The sequence below is a fragment of the Oryzias latipes genome, chromosome 10, assembly GCF_002234675.1.
Source record: "Oryzias latipes chromosome 10, ASM223467v1".
Taxonomy (NCBI): Eukaryota; Metazoa; Chordata; class Actinopteri; order Beloniformes; family Adrianichthyidae; genus Oryzias; species Oryzias latipes.
This window is the reverse complement of record NC_019868.2, coordinates 27,050,750-27,060,656: the sequence shown is the minus strand read 5'-3', so window position 1 is coordinate 27,060,656 and position 9,907 is coordinate 27,050,750. Positions and strand designations below refer to the sequence as shown.

The 9,907-nt window shown below is 38.7% G+C and overlaps 1 long non-coding RNA gene across 2 annotated transcripts; it reads left to right on the top strand.

Annotated features, from left to right (window-relative positions):
* The first annotated feature begins 456 nt into the window (after positions 1-456).
* LOC105354976 lies at positions 457-5,114 on the top strand. Of its 2 annotated transcripts, none has more exons than XR_002291051.2 (3): positions 457-594; positions 2,291-2,597; positions 3,714-5,114. It is a non-coding gene; the product is annotated as an uncharacterized LOC105354976 (long non-coding RNA). The 2 variants fall into 2 exon arrangements; XR_002291052.2 differs by having other exon boundaries at positions 469-594; positions 4,645-4,961.
* Positions 5,115-9,907: the final 4,793 nt, after the last annotated feature.

Here is a 9,907-nt window from a genome sequence, read left to right as displayed (position 1 = left end):
TGTTAGAAGAGTGCTCCTCTGGGGTGTTTCCCCCCAAAAAAAGTTTTCCTTTTTCCCTGAAGGAAACATCATTGTATCTTATCCTGCGTCTTTAGAGTGTCCAGCAGATACAGAATGAGTCATCCACTCTTCCCCCTCCCCCAGACCTTGATTCGGCCGGTGCGCACTGAAGCCACCTTCTATCTGGACCCTGATCCACTCTATGTGGTGCAGTATTTGTGTTTTCTCACTGAAGCACACCGACACCCACGTTCATTAATGCGTTTCTGGAACTGATCAGGTTTGTTGGCACCCACAGAAAGAAAATAATAACAATAATAATAAAAACACATGTTTGCAAATGGAAAAGTGAACAAAACGCCGAGTGGAAACCCAGAGACACACAAACGGAGCGCAGCTTTGTAGAAAAGGTCAATTTACTCCCTCACATAAAAAGCATCGATTGCGTCACTTGTTCCCCAGCCCACCGATACCGGGTACAAACTATTTATAGCCCCGCTGTAACTTGTCTGCACTGGACACGCGCGCCTGTCCACAAGGCAGTCGTGACGTAGACGGCGCGAGCTCGGTGAATCGTGACGACGGAGATGAGAGGTACCAGCGGTTTTTATCAAAGATAAAAAAAAGAGTTGAGATGGAACTCTCCTCTTTTCTTATTCTTTATTGTTATTACTATTTCAACGTAGTTATGTATTATAGATGTATATGCATATTTTATAAAAAAAAGTAAGACAATATGAATATTTTTTAACCATTTTTGTTTCTTTTTTCGAGGCAAGATTTTCGCGCGTGCGCACATTAAAGCTCCTCAAAGTTTTTTTTAATTCTCATAATTATATACACTAAAAAATGTAAATACGATAATGAAATTATACCATAACAATTAAAATACTATTTTTTCTGTGTACAAGAGGAAAAAATAAGCTGCGATTTTGCGACCGAAACTAATGCGGAAGTACGTCACGGAGAACCATCTTTAACCCTTTAGTGTCGTCGATTCCCAGGAAAGCGAACCAAATCAAACAAAAACTAGGCACCTTTTTTGTTCCCATTTCAGATTTTTGGTTTGAAATCAGACAAACTTTTGCCTGAAAAACACGTCCATCGCATCGAGTATATTATAGGACAACATCCTTTCCTGTGTTGTTTAAGTCAAGCGGTCCTCTGTTTGGCTAACGTAACGACGTTGACGTGCTCGTTAACTCCAAGCGTCGTCATCGAACTGAAGGTGGAAAACAGCGACAGCTGTGCGGCTCAACCGCCTTTTATTTTTTTTATGATCCTGGTTAATGTTTGACTCGGTTGGTGGTGGAACTGCGTTTTCCTTATCTGCACTGACGTGGCCTCCATTAGCCGTGTGCTTCGGGGCACGTCCGTGAACGCATCATCATGCTGTAGCGTGGCGAACTGGAAACCTTCCACAATTCCTTGACTAGAATCACTGGAACACCTAGCTAACCGCAGATTTGCAACCGAGGAGCTGCAATGCAGATTATTCTTCCTGTCAGCTAATAGACTGTAGCCAATAATTGCTGTTATTGTTATTTTTTAAGGGTATTTTAGTGTTATGTGTTAACTGTCTGCTGTTTTTCAGTATTATAGCAATGATTAAATAGTAGTTTCTACCTTAGTAGTTTTATTTCATTTAAAAAATAAGAGTAAAAGACTGAAAAAGCTAAAGTAAACATGTTTATTAACTTGTGGCTGATTTAAACATGAAGGCAGTTAGAAAACACCACCCAAGGGTGCAGACTGCCATCATGAACCAGGCCTCATGTAAAAGCAAAACTGCGTGGCAAACAAACAAATGTCCCCCTCTCGAAGTCACAGCTCAGAGAACCGCCTCCCATTTACTCAAAGTCTTCTACGGAGAAGAAACTGAGCTTACTGTCTGTCTGCAGAAAAGCCGTGCAAAGCTGTAAAAATAAAATAAAACCACCTTTTCACACCGTGAAGTGTGAAACGTGAATGCAGCCGCATGAAACACTAAGACAGTCACCGTTGCTAATTCAGTAATATATGGTCAGTTTTGACTAAATGAACCTTTAATCATTGACTAAGGAAGCTTTTAGCAGAAGTCTTATCAGGTAAACCATGAAGCTTAAAGAGTTAAAGTGACACCTAGTGGCAGGACTAGGTCACAACATGCTTCATTTTGTGGTCTAATGCAGTCTGCAGGGGCCTCTGCTTATTTTTTTCTATATCTATATCTATGGTGGTCAGATCTACAGATGCTAGACTGAAGAGCATCAAGTTGGTGTAGGCATTTTTGTGTTTTTTCTGCACACAGATGGAGACGTTTTAAGCCAGTTTGAGATTCTCTGTGAGCAAACAGCTCCAGTCGAACACACGATGGGGAGCACCGCCGCTCTGACCACACCCAAGTGACCAGGAACGGCGACTCCAACCGTGGTAAATGATTCCTGCAATTTTCAACCTGGGAAACAGTTGAAGTTGTGATCTAGAGTGAAGTGGACTGGGTGAGATGGTAGATGAAACTTCACTAATTTAGCTTCTAAAGCATTATTTGTGGAGGAAAATACATCCATCGACCTCACCGGGTTCAGCATCAGGACCAGCAGATGCAGGAACTTCATGTAAGGCTCACTGTTTTCTTCCTGTGTTTACATGCAACCAAAGAGATTTGTATACATTTTGCATGTCACATCCTGCTCTAAATCTGCTGCCTCTCAAACCCAAATGTTTTTTCCGTTGTTTTTAATATACAGTTTCTGCCACAAAAGATAAGAGACGGAAAAGATTACGGCCTAAAACGGAAATTCTACAGTCATAAAGAGAAAAGCTCTACAGTATGCAATAGAATTTAGTATAACAAGAAAGTAGGAGTAGAATAAAAAAACATAAAAGTGAAAATATAAGCTTAATTATATCATATTTGGATCACAGAAAGGAAAGGAATTAGTGACAAGCTTTTAACATAAAGTGGGTTTATGAGATAACCACTGAACCAACATGTTGCAGGGTCTGAAGGCTGGAGGAAGGAACGACCCGCTTTGGCCTCTTTCATGCTCTGGGGGTGTCACGCTTTGAAGCATCTGCTCACTTACCCCGCCCCTGAACATGAATAAAATGTCTATAGTTTTTTTGTCCTGAAGGATGTGGTTTTTTCATGGCTGATTTCTGCAGAAATCACACAAATTAGGGGATATATTTGACACAAATCTTGCTAACGAATTGAAATTGAATCAAAATTGAGTTTTGTAACTATGAATTATTTTGCTGTCAGTTTTAAACTGAAAATAAATAAGATTTGAATGTTTAAACATCATTTAGTGTCTTAGATAAATTCGATTCCAGACTCTTGCATGAACTCTGATGAATTCAAAAACAACATATAAGTCAATTTAAGCCAATTTTTACATTAAAAGGATAACTGGACTGATACGTTTTTGCGGTTCATTTAAATCTGACTGCCTTAGATGGACACATTTTGTGCAGACCCACAACAGGAAACAACAAGTTTTGTTTTCTCCGGCAACTTTAGGAGCTAAAATATTAGTAAACAAAAGACGTTCCTGCAGCACTTTTACTTTTTAATTGCAAATAAATACACAATGCATCCAAAAAAAGACCTTTTTAGTTCATGAACCTGTGAAAAAAGAGGGTTTTTATAGATAAGCCGGTCTAAGACATTTGTTAATCCCATCAGGATTTTGTGTAATTTTTCCGGTTAACAGTCTTTAATCTTTCAGAAACTGGAAATCCTACGCTGACAGATTTAACAGGTATGTTTCCTCTGATTCACTCTCTGGTTTCTTGGTTTTATTTTTATTCAAGTTTTCTCCTCCTCAACCTTTCTTTTTTGCACTCAGGATTAGCTCAGTCTTTGCAAAAGCTGTGGGACCAAAAAGAGCGGGAAACAGCGTTAAGAGAGGATCTTGTGTCTGAATGCTTCACCAGCAAATTCATGTTAATTCTTTATTTATTTAAATAAAATGAAATTTATTTAAAGAAAGTTGAGCTTATAGCTGCTCACTACCTCCTTTTTTTTTGCCGGTTAAACCGTTTTATCTTTAATTTTTCAGCAATAACAAATGTTTCAAGAAGTATTTTGAATGAATGGAACTTTATTAGCACTTCATTAGGGTGTCACAGTTCTTTGCAATTAAAGAAAAGGTTCTAAAAAATTATTTGAGAAAATTTAGAACAAAAAAAATATAAAATTACAAAAGGCAAAACAAATAAATAAAAGACAGGAAAGAATTCAATGAAGCGAGTAAAAGAAAAAAAGATGCCAGCAACTACTGAGTATTAAAAGCCATTTTAAAAAGGTCTAAAAGTATTTAGATCAGTTCCGGAGGACCATATATTTATGGGGGCAGCCGCATAAAAAGCATGGTCTCCCCAGTGTTTTTGTTGTGAGGACAAGAAAAAAACTCCCCTGGGAAATGAAATTTTTAAACTGTTTTCTTTAATCCCGCAAGAGGGCTGATAAAAAAAAAAAAACATGTAAAGTCGCTGTAGACAAGGCAGCTTAGCATCATCAGGGACCCACTACGTAAATGCAAAAGCATCATTGAACACTTTTCTTTCTAATTTAGCAGATTTTATGGTTTTTCTTGATGAAAACACTCAAACACACTCTCCATTTGTCCTCCTGCCCCTTTTTTATCTCTCCTCCAGCAGGGAGCAGATGAGGGGTCAAAGGTGTCACCTGTGGAGGAAGTGGTTCTTCTGCTGCCGGAATGCCAATGCCCCATTTTACACACACACACATGTTCTAGAGCAGCAGACGTGTCTCAGCTGGGAGCCATTACAGGTGCCATCCGCACATGCGCACCTCTGACCCCTTCCTGTGTCCTTCCCCATCATCATCTTCATCATCAGAGCCCAGTTTCAAACGCTGAAGCGTCTCCAAGAGTCTTCGTCGGGGATTTTTCTGACCAGCAGCCGACAGTCATTTCTGTTTTCAACCAGTAAAGTAAAACCTAACAATAGTATTTGGATTTATGTTTTTATTTTATTTTTTTATCCCAGCACTTAAAACTCCTTTAAGAGCAATTGCTCAAGATTCAAGTTTTTTATTGCCGTTTGCACATGCGGTACATCGGAATTTGTCTTTGGCATCTCTCATGTCAGGGTAGGTTAAAAAAGGACAAAAGAAAAATTTGAAGAAGAAATAATAAAGAAAATAAAAATAAATAGAATTAAGTTAAAAGTCAAAATTAGACAACAAATTTACATGGTGTATAAAAAAATATGAATATCAGTAAAATATGATAATGAATATTGCAGAGACCCAATTTGTACAGAAGCATTATTGCACATAGAATTATTGCACATATTATTGTTTATTGCACTTAGTAATTTAGTCAAGTCTTCCCTCTCTGATGTCCTTTGCCAGCATTCTGATTGCTGTTGGGAAGAAGCTGTCGTGGAAGCGTGTGGTGTGTGCGTGGATGCTTTCATTGCAAGTGGAAACCTGGGTTCAATAAGGTGTTGATACCTAAATATACACCACCACAGGGTCACATGTCAGTTTCTTTGGTTTAACAGCCTAATTCTGAGTGGGTGGGTTAACTGAAGATCTATATGATCACCCTAAACGTTTGACACGTCCTCCACAACACATCCTTGAGCTTTAAATGTCAGAAAACACAATCATGAAAGGCTGTATTTTCATTTAAAAATCAATGAATGAACATTAATTAGATTTTTTTAAGATAAAAAGTATATAATAGATCTGAATATATGCAGATTATTTGGGAACAATGGTCTTGATTTTGGATTTAGATGTTACCAAAAAAGTGCCTTGAAAAATAATTTAAAAAGAAAAAATGTCCATCCATTCTAAACATTTATTATAACTGTATTATATAAAGTATATTATTGAGCAAATTCAATTTTTCTTGTCTTGAAATATTTTACTTTTTTTTTTGCTTTTTTGAAGCACACAGGGTGGAATAATGGCTTCGATACAATGAACCCATCCACAGTGAGCAAAAACAGCACAAATAAAAAGCTAGAAATGAAAAAAAAAACACGAATAACGGAGAGAAATAAGAGGAGAAAAGTGCACACAGTGTTGTGAAAGATGCCATCAAAAGCATTAAAGCAGCAGAATAGAAAGCAGCATTAGTTTAACAATCAAACTCTGATGTTAAATATTCATATTTATTTCAAATCCTGTCCTTAAGTGAATTAGGGATCACTAAAAGCTTTGAATCAATGCATCAGACTAGAAATTTTAATGAAGCGTCAGTAATAAAACAGTATGTAAATTCATTTCAAAGGTTCTTTAACCTTCTCAGTGTTTTTTTTGCCGCTTTGTTCCTGCAGGATGAAGAAAGAAATCTTTCTGAAACACAGCATTTTCTAAAGATTCAAAGCCCCTTTTGGCCTCTTTCATCGAAACGTAAAGTCAGGGCGACCTGGTCAATTTTTCTCTCAGTTGCTTGAAACCACATTAAGAATGCGTGTTGGACTCAAAGAAGGAAAGACTCACTCATATCCTCCTGAATGTTTGTCAAGAATTCACGCAGAAAATACTGAATCCTCTTTACTTGACACAAACCTAGACATTTTTTGCTACATTTTATGTTTTCTAAGGCAAAATGTTCCCTTTGCGTTTATATTTGCACATTTCTTTGGTCGTTTTTTGGCATATTTTTATGATGATTCCCCCCCCCCATTTCTATGAAAGTTTCTTTCCCAGTAGTTGTGAAACATGCTGTATTTTTAAAGGTGAATCTCACGTGGAAAGGTTTCACGCAGTCTTTTTTTTTGTGTGCTCGTCTTCCTGCTGCCTCTCAGCTTCCCGTTTGAAATATTCAATTACCGTCCATGAAGGGTCAGGTCAAACACAGGAAGCCCAGATGATTGGTTCTGCTCAGATATCGATGGGCATGTGTGACCAATCACTGCTGCTCAGGGCTTTCCCCAGTCTCCATCTGCTGCTGCATGAGCGTGTCTGTGTGGATCTGTGTATGTGCGTGTGTGTGCACACGTGCACGCCTGTGTCCAATTGTTCCAGACCAAAGGTGTCCCCTCAGTTTCCACTCACCTCTTGACCACTGCGCTCTGGCAGACGTGTTAATGCTGCCTTTAATCAGTTTTACTGTTTGCTGCCGTGCACGCTCGTATGCGCACGTGCACATGAGGCATGTGGCCCCATCCATCCATCGCTGCTCACAAAATGCTTCATTAGGGTCCGACCAATCGCTCTCAACAGAAGCTTCTCCTCACCAAATGATATCTTTTGTATGGACCCACCGGCCCTAAAGGTCTTTTTTTTATTACTTGAAAGGAAATAAAATAAATTATTTTCGTTTAATTTTGGTTCACAGTCAAAAAAAGCACAAAAAAAGCACTTCTTGGTCTGCGTGTAAATGCACTTTACCACATTAAACTCGTGTGTTTTTCCTCCAGTTATATGGATTTAGCACCTCACAAATGTTTCTTTAGTCCAAATCCAACATATTGGAACAGAGACAACTTGATTCTTTATCATTTTTTCTAGCTTTTTGTGCCAACATTCAGGAGCCATGCTGACGAGACGTTCAACTATCAGATCAGAAGAAATGTCTCCCAGCAACAATTCTTATTTTTAGTCATTATACCTAAAAAAAAGCCAATTTCAAAGCAAAATATCGAAATAAAAGATGGAAAAATGCAAATAAACAAATTAAAGTGATAGACAGACGCTAAACTCGAGGTTTTTCTTTTCCTTTTACAGCCATCCTTTTATTTTAAATCTGGCTGCACTGTTTGCAGTTTACCCCCCCCCCCCTCCCACACACACATACACACATACAAAAAGACAGAAAATGTTTCGGAAAACAAGTCATTTCCAAATTAAAAATGAAACGTTAAAAAACAAAACCCAATAGGGAAACGGAAAATGCAGGTACTATTCATTATTACTATTATTATTATTATTCATTATTACTAGTCATTATTGTACAGACATTGAAGATGCAAGAAACGTCAAAAATCAAACATCATCCACCGGTTAGCGATGTCTCATGGTATCTACATTTTCCATTTTTTTATTGTTTTATTTTCATTTTGTTTGCTGGAAATTACTTTCTGAAGCGTTTCATTTTAATTTTTGTATAGTTTGGTTTCTGGAAATTTGTTTGTATTTCTAAAATGGGATGTTTTGCTTTTATGGGTTCAGCTGTTTGAATTGTCGTTGGGATCTTTAATGTGCTTTTGCGTGGATTTGTTGGTGGGATTTGCCCTTCCACCGTGGTTTTCTGCATCAAAAACAAACCCGGAACTGAGAAAAGGCGCCCCTCTTAACCTTTTAAGGTTAGTATTAATGCAAAAAAACAAGGTCTTGGTTGTCATATTAGTGGTCTCCAGTGAAAAGAAGCAGGTAGAGTGGAAGCTCTAATAGGATTTAAACCTCTGGTGCTGTTTTAAGTGGGTGGAGGAATGGGGAGTGTTTTGCTGGGAGTGTGTGTGGCGGTGCATATGGTAAAACACTCTGCAGGTCTGCTGTTAGTCACACTCCCGCGTCTCAAATTGAATTAGCGTTGACAGCGCACAGCGCCGGCCGCGTGTATGCGTGTCCGCGCCGGGCGCACTAGCTGTTGGCAGGCTGTCCGTGTGTGTGAAGGAAACAGAAAAGAAAGAAGCCCCCCCCCAACATACCCCTGAAATCAATTAAACATAGCACAGGTCTGCTGGAGGGCCACATCCTGTAGAGGGCAGCCCAGACAGACAGCACCAGCTGGGGCAGCGGGCAGACCTGACCCTGGGTTGAAACATGAAAGAAGCAAGGTAGGTATAAAGAGTAAAGCAGAGTGCAAACCAGTGTTAAATCACCACCGTAGCCCTTAACCCAAGCCCTCGGTCCGCCATCCGATACATCAGCCACGGAGCATCATTCTCACTCAATCATCCCCGCCTCTTTCTTATCCTCGCTTCTCTTGGAGTATCTGTCTCAAGAGGGATAACCTGTCATATACAGGAAGCAAAAAGAAAAAAAGAGGCAAGAATAATCCATCCCGGTGTCGGAGATACAGCCAGAAAGAAAAAGAATATCTCACATCTCTTGTTCCAAAAGAGTTGATTTATGTTTCGTACAAAACAAATCCAATGCGGGTATTAAAGAAAAGCCCCGTTTACAGAAGAAAAAAAGAGGAAGAATTGAGGACACACTTCCTCTCAGAGAAAGGATGGCTGCTGGCGATGGACACCACAGGTCAGGGCGTGCGTGTTTCTTGGTCAGAGCCTGAGTGGCGACAGCCCTCTTCCAGTCACCCTTGCATTGAGATGAGCTGCTTCTTTCATCATGAAACTCACAGTGGAATCTGGGTTAAAACAGTTTTTTCTTTTTTGGATGTTCTCATTTAGACACAATATTTGAAAATGAAACATTGTGGGAATAAATACACATGTGAAATGCATTTATTGCTGACTTTTGGGCTAATAAATGCATCATTACCTGGATTTCTCAAACTCTGAATTTTTGTACAAACATTTTTTGCTGCTTTGTGTTGTGATTCAAAGTTGTATAGATCAAAATCCTAAAGCTGAGCTCACTACTCATTTAATTATGAAATCAATTTTTGGCTTTTACTTCATAAACCCATTAGATTGCCAGAGAAAGAGCTCAAATGTGACAGAAATAATTTAACTTGACGATCCCGGACAAGCCCCCAGTAATTTCTACGTAGCTCAGAAGCAACAAAAGCAGTGATTTTAGCTAATTACTTTATAGTTGGTAACCTTTCCCATATATTTGAATGCATCAAATGAATGTTATCTTTGGTGTGTGTTGAGAAATAAAGTGTAAAGAAGCAAAATAAAAAATTACGTAGCTTATTTGAGAAAAAAGAGAAAAAAAAAGATGTTAACATAATAGATACTAGCTCATGCGGATTTCTTTCTTTCACAGTCATGCTACGGACAAGCCTTTGGTCCTTCTGCAGACTTC